The sequence below is a fragment of the Sapajus apella genome, unplaced genomic scaffold (assembly GCF_009761245.1).
Source record: "Sapajus apella isolate SASKATOON/1434 unplaced genomic scaffold, GSC_monkey_1.0 scaffold36, whole genome shotgun sequence".
In the NCBI taxonomy this organism is placed as follows: domain Eukaryota; kingdom Metazoa; phylum Chordata; class Mammalia; order Primates; family Cebidae; genus Sapajus; species Sapajus apella.
Genome location: NW_022436976.1, coordinates 10,729,192 through 10,744,275, shown reverse-complemented (window position 1 = coordinate 10,744,275; position 15,084 = coordinate 10,729,192). Strand labels below are relative to the sequence as shown.

Below are 15,084 nucleotides of genomic sequence, written 5' to 3'. Positions count from 1 at the left end.
TTCCATGACCCATAGAGAAGGAAATATAATACTAACGCACTGTACCTAGCTCTGCAGACATATTATGTTTATCTGGTCATTTTAGTGGGCATATTGTTTACTGGCGTAGAAGATTGAGAGGTTCAATATTCTAAGTTCAGAGGTACTGACCATTGTCAATGAAGCAAGAAATATAGATTTGACTATATTTTTGAAGTACCAATGTTAACTATATTTTTGAATTAACCAACGTTAATTTTTGAAGTACCAACAATAACCAGATTATTGATATGATCATATGTAGAAAAAGAGAATAGGGAAGTAAAAAGTAATATAAATAAATTCAGTCTTAACCTAGCATATAAAGAAGGAAATATGGCTAGTCGCGGTGTTTCAAGCCTGTAATGCCAGCACTTTGGGAGGCCAAGGCAGGCGGATCACCTGAGATCAGGAGTTTGAGACCAGCCTGGCCAACTTGGTGAAACCCTGTCTCTATTAATAATACAAAAATTAGCCAGGTGTTGTGAAACATGCCTGTACTCCCACCTACTACAGAGGCTGAGGCAGGAGAATTGCTTGAACCCAGGAGGCAGAGGTTGCAGTGAGCCAAGATTGCATCTCCACACTCCAGCCTGGGCGACAGAGTGAGACTCTGTCGCAGAAAAAAAAAAGAAAGAAATAGTATCTAAAGGTACTAAAGCAAGAAATAATTATACATATTAATTAGAAATATAGATGTAACTACCAGAAGAATCAAAACAAAAATAGTTAAACATTGGGTACCTCTGGGGGTAGGGAAGGGTGTGGCTGGAGATTGTGGGTTTTTATTATAAATTATTCTATATTGTTTGATATTTTTAACCACATAAATTTGCTAAATAAAAAGGCATGTTTATCAATGTACAGACAAATGAAAATATTCCGTAGAGTGTCTCCCTCACAAGTAATACAAAATGAGTATGTTTAACCATTGTGGGGTATTGTCCTGACTACTAAAAGTGACAATGATTATACACAGGGAGTGTAACCCCGCCCCAAATGAGCTCTGTTGCCACAAACTATGCCAATTTATTTTATGAAACAAATAGAAGCTACTCCAGTAAGTGTCAGGTAAATTATCATAAGAATAATTTATTTTATATGGAGTACAACTGAAATAAGAGAACCAGAAAAAAAGTATTTTTTCCTTTTCCTATGTGAATCTTTGTTGCTTTGAGAAACACATACAATGTTTTGGCCATACTGGGTTTCAGAAATAGCGCTTTCATCTTCCACCCGAATGTATTTATGGTAAAGATAATTATGCACCCCATGCACAGATGCACTCAATGCATCAGCAAATATGGCAAATCTCAAGACTGTCAGCAAAAGTCTCAGCTTCTTGTAGTCTCCGCTGAATAAGCTTCATGAGGTAGCATTTGGAAAAAGGTGTTGTTTTTTTTTTTAAAAAAAAAAAAAAAAAGCAAAATGCATCAAAGTCAACACCTTGAATTGCACCTGAAAGTAAATTGTGGAACTAGAGGACAAAAATATAATGTTCCCCTGTGGCTTATCCTATTAAGAAATAAGCCTTCACTCATTTTATGAGTTACATTTTCAAAAGCTGAACTAAGTAGACTGCATTGCAGTAATACAGTTTTAAGAAAGCCTAGACAGAAAATCCACATTGATATTGTTTAGTAAACGATCTAAACAGTGCCATTTGGCATTGGTGTACCTGACTTCAGCAAGAATGTCTTAATAGGAAATCATTATCTGTCACTAAATTTGGGATGTGATCTTCCTCTGTGTCACCTAAAATTTACACAGTTTTAAACAAATATATCTTGATAAAATATTGACAATACTAAATATTCCTGATACTTAACTATAAGCCTGCAGTGCTGATAAAGCAAACTGCCTAACGATATAAAAGCAGAAGCAGGTCTGGCTCTTAGGCAAAACTGTGGAGCAAGTAGCCCTCAGTGACCCGCCTCATTTGGAGTTCCACTCCTACCGGCTGCCTACAGACCAAGGCCTACCCTCTACAACGTCACCCAGGTACTACTGCTACCTTACCAAATACATCTCTCCTATATGTGGTTCTGTCCTCTCCTTGGTCCAGTCATTAGAAGTATTAAGACCCTATTGTGGGAATCTAAGTAATATAAGAAAATTATTTCAACAATAAAAGGTACAGAAGGGAGAAACCTGAGTACCCATTTAAGGACATTTGTATGCAACATACTTAAGAACTAATAGGAGTAAAACACAAAAGAGCTGGCCAGGTCAGCTGAGTCTGTAGGGGAATAACAGCAGTACATATTCTACTGGGAAAATAAACAAGGATAATGAAGAATGAGAGAAGCTTTTGTCAGGGGTACTCTGGAAATCATAGTCCAGTGAAAAGGAGTGCTATCACTCCTATTTTCTTGAGAAAATATATAGCATATTAAAATGCTTACTAAAGTTCAGTCAAGCAGAAAACCCCAAAATCATTTTCTTTCCCTAAAGTGACTTAATTTCTACATGTTCCACATTTTTAATGGTTAATCAAGCTTCTTAACTCTACTTCTTAACACATACTTTCAACGAAACATAATATTAAATTCCCTCAACTGATTATGTTGTTTCACCAAATGCTTCCAGCCACATGTATCATTATTTGTAAGTACAAAATATAATGATTTCAGACTTATTCTTTAGTTTAATCATGGGGTAATATAGTGTACGATGTAGAAAGGAAAAAATTTAGCATTTTATAATGTACTTATTCTGATGGGACCAAACACCAAGTGACAAATGAATCATATTATTGACTATGCACTACATTTGTATTGATTTGGTGAATGTATTGCTGAATAGTTAATGGTATGTCAGCCATTCATTTACAAACACATATTTTCAGGACTGTCATACCAAGGTATAAAATATTTCCTAGGAGCTGGTAGGAAATTTAGCCCAGATCATGCATAATTCCTTAAAAACTGTTATTTTTTAACTTCACAATTGTTTGGACAAGTTATTTAGAGTAGTCCACACTAATGCCATCCTACTTAATACAGAGGATATATATTTAAATTGTAATAATTTGTTCTGCTGAGGTATATAGTTGCACGGTGCAACAAAATAAAATCTGAGCTAGCCTGTGTGGCTAGATTAATTGACAAAAGAGTACCTACACAGCTGCTATGTGGTTAGCTAATCATAAGCACATTGGACAAATGGAACTGTAGGATACATTAAGCCTGAACAATGCCATTAAATATGGACTCCTAGGAAAGTAGAATGTTGGGTCAACCAACACTCAGAAAATAAGCAGGACCAACATAGTAAAACCCCATCTCTACTAAAAAATACAAAAATTAGCTGGGCGTGGTGGTGTGCACCTGTAGTCCCAGCTACTTGGGAGGCTGAGGCAGGAGAATTGCTTGAACCCAGGAGGCGGAAATTGCAGTGAGCCGAGATCACACCATTGCACTCCAGCTTGGCGCCTGGTGACAGAGTAAGGCCCTGTCTCAAAAAAAAAAAAAAAAAAGAAAGAAAAGAAGCAGGAATGGCAAGAACTTTTGGAAAGCTAAGATGCTGGAGAGCTCGTGACTAAGAGCCATAAATACAAACAGCACCAGAAATGTAGTAACCAAAACGAAAACTTGTCACAAGCTGTTAAGAGCTATGTAGTACGGAAAACTCTGCCACTCTAGCTACACAGATGTGAAAAACAGCTCTCTGGGGTAAAAGTGAGGGGAGAGAGTTAGAGATAGATAGAAATAGAGATGGATTGGATGTCTATTATGGTAAAATAAAAATATTTTTTAAAAAGAATAGAGATGAGATAGAGATCGATGGAGAGATGGAGATGGAGTTGGAGATGGAGATAGAGACAGAGAGAAAGAGAGAGAAACCAGAATACTTAAGGTTTTACAAATGTTTCTTTAAAAAGAGCCATTTAAATCTAAGCTATCACAAGCTCTTGATATGATAGGTAGTAGGGTTTCCCATATTATAATTCTATGTGAATCAACACAACCATACTCATTTCTGAAATCCCTAGATGCAAATCTCATGGTGCTTAGAAGCGGAGGTTATGATGTCAGACTGCCCAAGTTTGACTGCTGCCTCTGTTACTTGCTGATGAATAAAGAGAAGTTAACCTTTCTAAACTTTTGCTTTGTTTGCACGATCAGGACAATGCTGGGAACTACCTCACAAATGTGTAGTAAAGATTTACCTCTTCTTGGATATCTAATGGGGATCTCAAATCCGAAATGTCCAAAACTGAGCTCTTGATCTTCCTTTTCTGAACCTGTTTCTTCCACTGTCTTCACAATGCTTTTCTGATGATTCAGAGCAAAGCCTCCTGTCCCATTGACTCCTCTCTTTCAGATGCCACATCCTGTTGGCTCTGTCTTCGAAATATATCCAGAATTCAACAACTTCTCACCACACTCCACCCTGCCCTGATCTAAGTACCATAATTTCTGTTTGGGATATTTCATCAGCATCCTACTTGACCTCCTCTTCTAACTCTTGCCCCCACAGTCTATTCTCAACGTAGCAGTTAGAGGAATTCCGTTACATATCTCTTCTCAAACCATTCATTAACTTTGCATCTTTCTCAAACTAAAAGCTCAAGTCTACAAAATCAGTCCCTTTATTAATTTTCTGACCTCATTTCCTGTTGCTCTCCTCCTGGCCATGAGCATCTCTGCTTCTGGAACAAACATGCAAAGCATGCTCCCACCTCAGAGCCTTCGCACTTGTTCCCTCTTTCTGGGCCTTTCTTCTTCCAGACATTCATATGTCTTTGCCACCGATTTCGGGTCTTTGCTCAAATGTCACAGTCTCAGTGAGCCCTTCCCTGAATAATTTCTTAAAATGAAAGATCCCCAAATTCATACAAATTCAGACTCCCTTTCGTCTGTTTATGCCTTTATGTCTCCCCATAAAACTCACCACCATATAACATGCTATATGTTTTATTAATTTTAATTATTTTGTGTATTCTCCCCCTAAAATGTAAATCTCTGAAAGCAGAGCTACTTTTCTGTTTGATTCTTCATTGTATAATCCCAGATCCTACTATGTACCTACTCTGGGACATTACTGAGTTCAATAAGTTAATAAGTACAAAACATTTAAAAATGTGTGACACATACTAAGTGTACAATAAACGTTAGCTATTGTTTACTCAGGATATTCATTTATGTAATTTCTCCTACTTTTAAAGTCTTCCCAATATATATACTGTGATTATAAATTACACTAGCTTCAAAACAGTTTGTTCCTTAATATTTCACTTTTGTCTTTAATATGCAGTTAATCTAACATTAAAAACTCATGACCATAAAGCTCCAAAGACATTCTCTACAAAGACGACTTGCTAAAAACTAGTTTTTAACAGCTTTTAAATACATATTTTATACTCCTTAAATAGTCCATAAATACGGTTTCTATATTTGTCCCAAGTAAATTTTAAGGAGAATTATAAAAATTAGTGATATGTAATTTATATATAGTTCTCTGTTCATTTTCTATGATTTCTTAAAAGTTATGAGCTAAATGAGTTTAAATAGTTAAAAGAATTTCACTTAAGCTCTGTGATTAATAACTGAAATAACACAGAACAACATCTAACACACCAATATTTTTCTCTTATTCTCTTTACCTTTTTAAATTCCAAAGATAAACAAATAGATGATTGATAGAGATAGATAGGTGATAGACAGATTATAAAATAGAATAAATACTATTCAGTCTTATAAAAAGAAGAAAATCCTATCATTTTTGACATAAACCCAAAGTACAGTGTGCTAAGTGAAATAAGCCCAGCACAGAAAGACAAATACTGTGATCTCATTTATATGTGGAATCTAAAATAGTCAAACTCACAGAAACAGAGCATAGAATGGTGGTTTCCAGGGGCTCTGGGGGAAGGCGCAGGGATGGGGAGATGTTGGTCACAGAGTGCAAAGTTTCAGTTAGACAGGATAAATCAGTTCCGGAGCTCTATTGGACCACATAGTAAAACACAGTTAATAATAATGTATTGATACTATAAAATTGTTGGTATAGTATATCTTAAATACTTTCACCACAAATGATATGTGAGGTGACAGATATATTATCAGGCTTGATTTAATGTTTCAATGGATTAAATCAATATATATCAAAATATCATACTGTACACTGAAAATACGTAAACTTTTTATTTGTCACTTACAAAATTATCTGTATGGCTAAATTCAGCATTTAAAATATGAAAATATTAGCATACGAAATCTACCATATGTACTAAAATGGAACATATAAATATTCAAATCAATAGTAGTAATATGGATTAAGAGCTGGGATTTTTGAGTTTTAAATGTTCATTATTAACCTAATGATTAAAATCAAGAGTTTAAATCACTGAAAGTAGAGGTTTCAGTCAGGAAATGAACTCTGAACTATGACCATTAATTAAACAGGAAAAAGAGTTAGTTACAATGAGGGAACGTGTTCCAATTGGATGACTGAAAGCATTGCAGAATTAAAGGAAATGCCTTTGACTAATTAGCTGATTTTGACCAGAATACATAAATTTAAGTCAGTTATCTGGGCATGGAGGCAATCATCTGTACTCCTAGCTACTTGGGAGACTGATGCAGGAGGATTGCTTGAGCCAAGGAGTTGAAGGCTGCAGTGAGCTGTGATCACACCACTGCATTCCAGCCTGCATGACAAAGCAAGACTCTGTCTCAATAAATAAGTAAGTAAATAAATAAATAAAATGTAAGTTAGAAGCTTAGAATAAGTTGTAGGACCCAAAGCAAAATTTTTCAAGAGGATTCTCATTCACTTACCTACTCTAATATAACTGACTTCAGTATGAATTCTAAATGGATAGCCTTTATTCTTGAACCCAATGCATTTAAAAGATGCCTTTCCTACTAATTACACCTCTTGTAGGAGTCACATAAAGTGTATTAAGACGTAGGATTGCTTTTGAATTGGTAATGAAAAAAGTCTTCTCAATAGATAAAGTTTAGAGAAGACAGAATATATAAAAGAACAAATCTGAAATGACTATAGACTTTCCTTTAACAAAGAGAGAAAATTTGGAGAAGACAAAATTCAACTATCTGCCAACCAGGAAATTTAAAAAAAAAAAAAAAGTAATTCAGAAAGATAACACAAATGGTCAGCATTTAAGATCTCAGGTCAAATTTTTGCATTTTTTAGTATTTCAGCATGCGAGAAGTAAGCATCGTATTTTGCGTGCATATTTTTACTAGTTGAAAATTGTTAACTATCCAGTGAGCATGTCTCTGTGGAAGGACTCATGCTGCATAAGCATCTATTGATAAAATATAAACAGCAGAGACTCTTTTATTTAGGCACTTTCCAAAATTAAAAAAAAAAAACATAGAGTACCTACGGCATAGAATAAAAATATTAAATTCTTAGGATCTAAAGATACAAATCTAGTTCCCAGACATAATATTAGTTACAAATAAAAAATAAAAATAAAAAATCAAAACTTTACGTTGTAGGATTTATGAACCTAGCCAAGAAGTAAAACTTGCAGCATTCTGGACAAGGAATTACCATGGGGTGAGCATATCATATGACTAGCTCTAAAATGTGTGGTTTGAGAGTCTGGCACAAATATTTGTGTTTTCTTATGTTCGCTCAACCACAAGGTCCACAATTGCTTGTTAATGGTAGGAAAATAAACTAAGTACCATATATAACCAAGTTTGTTAGCAGAAAGGGCCATAACACTCCAAAGTTAGTTCTGCTGAAGAATTCATAGGAACAAAGCAGAATAATAAGTTAGGGCCCGGCGTAGTGGCTCACACCTGTAATCCTAGCACTTTGAGAGGCTGAGGAGGGTGGATCACTTAAAGCCAGGAGTTTGAGACTGGCCTGGCCAGCATGGTGAAACCCTGAATCTGCTAAAAATACAAAAATTAGCTGGACGTGGTGGCCACACCTATAGTCCCAGCTACTCAGGAGGCTGACGCAGGAGGATCAGTTAAACCTGGGATTTGGAGGTTGCAGTGAACCGAAATGGAGCCACTACACTCCAGCCTGGGCAACAGAGAAGGACTGTGTCTCAAGAAAAGAAAACAAAAGAAAGAGTTGAAACCCATATGTTTAGCATATTGCACAGACAATTTTTTTTTTTAAATCAAAACCTACAAGATAGAATTAGGGTCTGTGAGGAGGAAAAATACTTTCTTTCTCAGATACCTACTCTCCATGAAGCCTAGCTATAAACACATGTCAGAAAGTCAGAAATAATCTTAAGGCAATCAAATTTTTAAAAACAAATGATGTTACCCCATTTTGTTTTAAATGAACAAAAGGCAGACAAGCCAGAACCTGAAGGCTGATGAAAACAGCCAAATTCAACATATAATGACACCAATGATTTAATCTCTTCATTACCAAGAGAATCAAGGACTTTTCACATTAGTAGAAAAGTCTTAAAAAAGAAACTGGAGGGGGGCCTAGCTTTTATATTACACTCTATGTTCAAGCTTTTTCCAAAAGCCAAAGCTCATTTGTCTAAAAATTGAACCTGGAGTCTGGTAACTATCTAAAAATTGAACCTGGAGTCTGTTAACTAAAATTGTTCCTTGTGTATCTCGGTTGAAAGAAATAATGGAGGTAACTAAATGAACTGACGTATGCTCAAAAGGCTTAAGTCATTATGGTCCACATAAAACAATAAAAACACCAAATAGCTAATGTCACTATTAGGACCAACAATATTAAAGCTGCATTGTCAGCAATGGAGAATGTAATTTCAGAATTATAATGAAAACTCTGCTATGATAATTTATAAAAATAATGTATATGGAATGAGATGGTGTGTGAAAAGTGTACAGCATTCCAAAATAACATTATATCCCAGGTACTACTGTTTGAATATTTGTTCTCCTCAATGTCATGTTGAAATCTGATCCTCAGTGTTGGAGGTGGGGCCTAATGGGAGGTGTCTGGGTCACAGGGGTAGATCCTTCATGAATGACTTAGTGTTGTCATCACAGAAATGAGTGAAACCTCACTCTTAGGTCCTGTGAGAACTGTTTGTTAAAAGAGCCTAGCACCTGCCTCTCCTGTCTCTCTTGCTTCCTATTACACCATGTGATTTCTGAACACAGCAGCTCCCCTTTGCTTTCCACAATGACTGGAGGCAATCTGAGTCCCTCTCCAGAAACAGAGGCTGATGCCATGCTACTTGTACAGCCTGCTGTGAGCCAGGTAAACCCCTTTCTTTAAAAATTGCCCAGCTTTGGGAATTCCTTTATAGAAATGCAAACAAACCAAGATGTCCAGTTATATACAAAAGCATACCGGTTCCAGGTGCTTCAGGAGCCGCAGGTTACAGTGTAGACATGGCCAAGTCCAAGAATAATACCACACACAACCAATCCCAAATATGGCATAGAAATTGCCTTAAGAAACCCCAATTATAAAGATACAAATCTCCTAAGGGGTGAACCCCATGTTCCTGAGGAACATGCGCTTTGCCGAGAAGCACAAGAAGGGCCCAAAGAAGATGCAGGCCAACAATGCCAAGGCCATGAGTGCACATGCCAATGCTATCAAGGTCCTCGTAAAGCCCAAGGAGGTTAAGCCCAAGATCCCACAGGGTGTAAGCTGCAAGCTCAATCAACTTGCCTACATTGCCCACCCCAAGCTTGGCAAGGGTGCTCATGCCCGTATTGACAAGGGGCTCAGGCTGTGCTGGCCAAAGGCCAAGGCCAAGGATCAAACCAAGGCGCAGGCTACATCTCCAGCTTCAGTTCCAGCTCAGGCTCCCAAAGGTGCCCAGGCTGCTACAAAGCCTTCAGAGTAGAGATCTCTGTCTGCCAATGTGAGGACAGAAGGACTGGTGTGACCCACCCTGGGCTGTCGTCTGAATAGGACTGGTGTCCTTCTGTGCTATTCGTACAAATAAACCTGAGGCAGGATTTGTTTTTTTTTTAAAAAAAAAAAAGAAAGAAAGAAAAGAAAAGCATATTGCTACTGAAATCTGACAAATTTTTCTTGCTCACAATATATTAAAAAGTAACACCCCTTCCCTACCCCTCCAAAAAGTATAGATGTTTAAAGTCCCAACATATCAAGGAAACTTTCTAATTTAGCCTCTTATTTAAATGAAGCCTTTCACTGTAGTGATTTTCTAAGTTTATAATTCAGAAATCAGAATCCTCTCCCATCTTTTCCATTTCTCTACAATGCATCTGTTAAGGAACCTGGGCCCTTCATTATTCATTATTACATGAGGAGCTGGACTCAGTAGCAATCAGGAAACAGCATCATTTTTCTCCCATCACTGTATTCAAACGTTTTGTCAGGTCTCCCATCCTCCAGCCTTAACAGTGTCTCTTTCAGGTCTATTTTCATGATAACAATTTTGTCATCCAGTATTAAAAAGTTCAGTCTTGTCTAACTCAAAGCATTAATCTAATATTCGATTTGCACTGTCCCCTCCTGTCAGCTCAGTAATGACTCAGTGTGAGGGGAAGAGAAGCCATGAGAAGACATAGAGGAGGACTCTGTTTTGGTTTTTATACTCATTTCTTCCCCTCATCCCGTCCCCAACCTTGCCTTTCCATTTCTGAATCCAAGATGATGGCACGGATCCAAAAAAAAGCTATTTTATAATTCTCATTTGACTATTAGATGCCCTCTGTCATAGCATTCTTCCAAATATTGGATCTCATTAACTACATTTGCAGATTCTTGGGAGACTCTCAACAAGTTCCTATGCCTAGACGTTTCCTGCAATAGACAATGAGCTCTTCAGCTGACCACTCAGAATCACCAGCACCCCTCAGCTTTGCCCCAGTAGGAAGCCCTCTTAGGGTCCACTTGACTTGCAGGAAATACAGTGGATGTATAGCTTGACAAACTGCTGACGCCTTCCTCCTTGCCCTTCAGTCAAAGGCAGATCTACTTTCTTTTCTATCCTTTGTCTTTTCCAGAGGGGAAGCAGAGACCTATTATTACCACACTTTGTTTCAAATTATGCAGAGCCACGTCAGGTTCTCTCAAGAAAGAAACTCACTCTTTGCTCAGCTAGCTGCAAGAGGAAACCCCACTGGTTTTTGCAATTTGGCAAACATCCAGCCAGGGACTCAGATGACATTGTACCATTTTGTAGATGAACATAACCTCTATACACAGTACTCTTGGGGCCTCCCAACCCATGATCTGATGGTGTAGGAAGCATCTGCCTCCCTTCCCTGTAAAACAGGTCCAAATAGGCCAGAGGCAGATCACAGACCAGTTGGTGATCTGGCTAATTTTCAGTAATTCCCATAGAGCTGGGTGCAGCACCAATCTCTGAAGTATGGGGGAGATTGTCACTCAATGTCCAAAACTTTGAGGTCTCAAATTCTAGGACAAAAGGACATCTCCCATTCCACATGTTCTTATAGATTCAAAGTGGCTTTTTAATAAAGTGTCTTAAATGAAAATTTATCTTTCTGAGTTGCCACCCAACTAACTGGGGAGGAAAAATCCAAAATAAAGGGCTTAAGGGCCTCACTCCAAATGGCTCTGTCCCCTTACTATGAACCTGTCCTTTTGAGCTTCTGTGATCTCATCTATGTAGAAAGGGCATAAGGCAAAGGCAATTAAAAGGCTCATGAGAGCAAGAGCAGTGCAGCATTATCCCAACTGCATTCTTCCCAGTGTGAATAAATTAATCTGTTTCAGCCACTACGCTGGCAAACTAGTCCAGGTACCATACCACACTAGATTATAAAAACCCTTACATAGTAAAAGTGGCAAATGTATTCTGAATTAACAATGAATTAGGACATTGTCAGTATTTCTACTAGCTAATTAGAAAAGCTGGAGTGCTCATATTTAGAAGACGGCTTAACTGACACTTTCTTTAGGACTTAGGAACATAAAATCAGACCATAAATACTGTGCTTGCTTTTGGGGATTTCTGTGGAGGGCTGTTTTGGGATTTTTTTTGGTTTGCTTTTTTGGGTTTTTTTGAGACTGAGTTTTGCTCTGTCATGCAGGCTGGAGTGCAATGGTGCAATCTCGGCTCACCGCAACTTTCGCCTCCCAGTTCAAGCGAATCTCATGCCTCAGCCTCACAAGTAGCTGGGATTACATGAACATGCCATAATGCCTGGCTACTTTTTGTGTTTTCAGTAGAGAAGGGATTTCACCATGTTGTCCAGGCTGGTCTTGAACTCCTGGGCTCAAGCGATCTACTCGCCTTGGCCTCACAAAGTGCTGGGATTACAGGCATGCAACACTGCACCCGGCTGGGTTTTTACAATTTCTAACTAAATTTAATGATCAGGAAGGTATTTAATCCTGAAAATAAAACATAACTTATCTTTCTTATTCTAATTTTATACATAAATATGTGATTAAGTAGTGGTTAGAAAAAGCTGAACTCTGGAGCCAGACAGTCAGAAAGCCTGGTTCCACACTCAACCCTGAGGCTTCCTGGTTGTATAATTTGGGACAAATCACTTCATCTTACTCAGCCTTAGTTTCCTAACTTCTAAAACAGCAATGATAAAACATTGCAAGGTTGTTATGCTTTGTAAAAAAAAAAAACAACACTGCAAATCACTTTGTAAATATTAGCTTTCTCTCTCCTTGAAAACACACTTTTTTTCTGGTAGATAACATAAATTGAATTTATCTGAATAATTAGGAGCATAGTATTTAAAGTCAGACAGACTTATTCATCATCTAATGTCAGTATTTGCTAAATAAATTAATAAAATACTTGTTCAGTTTTATACTATATCAGAAACCATAGTCAAATTATGCATCTTTTCGAAGCCTCAATTTTCATGTACATAAAATATACTAAAAAATACCCACCTCGGTGATTTTCAATTACAGTAAATATTAAAAACAAAACAGTTTCTGATTCAGTAGGTCTGAGGCAAAACCTGAACAACTGCATTCAAGTTTCATGGGTATTTGGAAACTGACCCATGGCTGAGAACCACTATGCTCCCTCTGAGGGCTGCTGTGAGGATTAAATGAGATAATGTATGAAGGAGTTTCATGTATTATTAATACATGCTTACTGTATATAAATACATAGTTTATACTCTTCTTTTTAAACACCATTTTATACATATTCATTCAGTAAATTATATAACATATTTAAGAATTAATCAGTGACTTATTGAAGCAGTGGTTCTCAAACTTCAGCATGATTCTAATGGGAGAACTGGTAAAATACAGATTGACAGACCCCATCCTCCGAGTTTTTTCTAACTCAGTAGATCGGAGGGGAAGTTCAAGAATTAATTGCCCTTCTAACAAATTCCCAGGTGATGCTGGTCTGGGGATGACACTTTAAGAACCACTATCTAACAGAAACTTTAATCCTTTTTATGATGGCTCATTTTATGGGTCAACTTGACTGGTCCACAGAGTGCCCAAATACTTGGTTAAACGTTATTCTGGATGTCTCTGTGAGGGTGTTTCTGGTTGAGATTAACATTCAAATCTGTAGGTAAACTTAAGTAGATTGTCCTGCCCAATGTGGGTGGGCATCATCCAATCCTTTGGAGGCCTGAATATAACAAAAAGAAGAAGTAAGGGAGAATCTGTTTTCTCTGCTTGTTTTTGAGCTGGGATGTCATTCTTTTGCACTCAGACTGGAACTATACCACCATCTGCTCTTCTGGGTCTCCAGTTTGCAGATAGTAGATAGGGGATTTCTCAGTCTCCAAAATCACAACAGCCAATGCATTATAAATCTCTTTTTGTATGTGTACATATATTTATATATGTGTGTGTGGTTTGTGTGTATCTGTCTGTGTGTGTATATTCTGCTGGTTCTGTTTCTCTGGAGAACCCTGACTAATACAATATCTAAGAAATTATGTACATATAAAATTTAAAATGATAAGCAGAAAATACAATATCAAAATGCTATATTTTAGATGTCTGGAGGTTAATTGCTTTTTGTTTGGTGACTTGAAATATAGTCTCATATGATTACTCCCTTCTCAATAAAGCCTTAACTGACACTTTTCCCCTAGAGTGAATAGGAAGACTACACATTTGCAGTTCCAGTATACCATATATTGACTTAAGATACATGATTGCACTTAACAGCCTTGAATTGAAATGGACTAATAAGGTATTACTTCCTGTCTTCAATAGAAAGCAAAGTGCTCTTGGTCTCTAAGCAAATGTGAAAGGTGGTCTAGGCCGTAAGGTGGTCTAGTCCACAACTCCTAGGCAAGTCCTAGGGATGAAATAGGCCCAGAAACAGTGGGTTGGGGGCACATGACACACTGAGACACTAGCTGGAGTAGTCAAGGGAGTACTGGCAACATCCTTCCCCTAACTCTGACTGCTCAGCTCCAGGCTCAAAGAGACCCCTTCCTTCCACTTGAGGACAGAAGAGGGAAGAGTGTGGAGGACTTTGTCTTGCATCTTGGATACCAGCTTAGGCACAGCAGGTTAGGTCAGAGTCACGAATCTTCCAAGTTCTAGCTGGCAGATGACAATTCTAGACATACCCTGGGACAGAAGGGAACCCGCTGCCTTAATGGAAAAAAATCCAGTCCTGCCCGCATTCATCACCTGCTAACCACCTAAATAACCAGTAGCAATACCGAGGTACTACATGGAAGGCCTTGGTAAGTCTCTGAGATCTGCTGGCATCAGGCACCAACACTGCTACAGAGGGGTAGAGCACCAAGTCGGCTCTTGAAGTCTCCAATTCCAAGACTTGACTGTTGGACAGCATTTCTGGACCTGCCCTGGGCCAGAGGGGAGTGCATTGCCCTGGGGAGCCTAGTCCCGGGCTAGGCAGCATCAAACAATTGACTTAAGAGTCCTTGGGCCTTAAGGGAACAGTGCTGATAGTCTGGCAGTATTCCTCATGGCCAGGGGTGGTGGTGGCTATAGGGTGAGGTTCCTCTGCCTTTGGAAAAGGGGAAGGAAGCGTGGGAAGGACTACGTTTTATAGTTGGAGTGCCAGCTCAGCAACAATAAATAGAAAATCAGGTAGACTCCTAAGGTTTTTGACTCTAGTGCCTGATTCTTAGCACTTCTGAACCCACCTGGGGCTTAGGGGACCTTGCCACAATCAAGGGGAGGACACAGGCTTTGCCA

General features: G+C 38.1%; 1 protein-coding gene and 1 long non-coding RNA gene across 2 annotated transcripts in view; both read right to left on the bottom strand.

Annotated features, from left to right (window-relative positions):
* Nucleotides 1–15,084, bottom strand: part of SLC44A5 (solute carrier family 44 member 5) — a 408,769-nt gene that overhangs the window by 367,448 nt on the left and 26,237 nt on the right. The gene's annotated exons all lie outside the window — the stretch shown is intronic.
* On the bottom strand, nt 8,308–11,993 carry LOC116563829. The gene is made up of 2 exons (XR_004274592.1): nt 8,559–11,993; nt 8,308–8,527 (listed from the first exon to the last, which is right to left on the bottom strand). It is a non-coding gene; the product is annotated as an uncharacterized LOC116563829 (long non-coding RNA).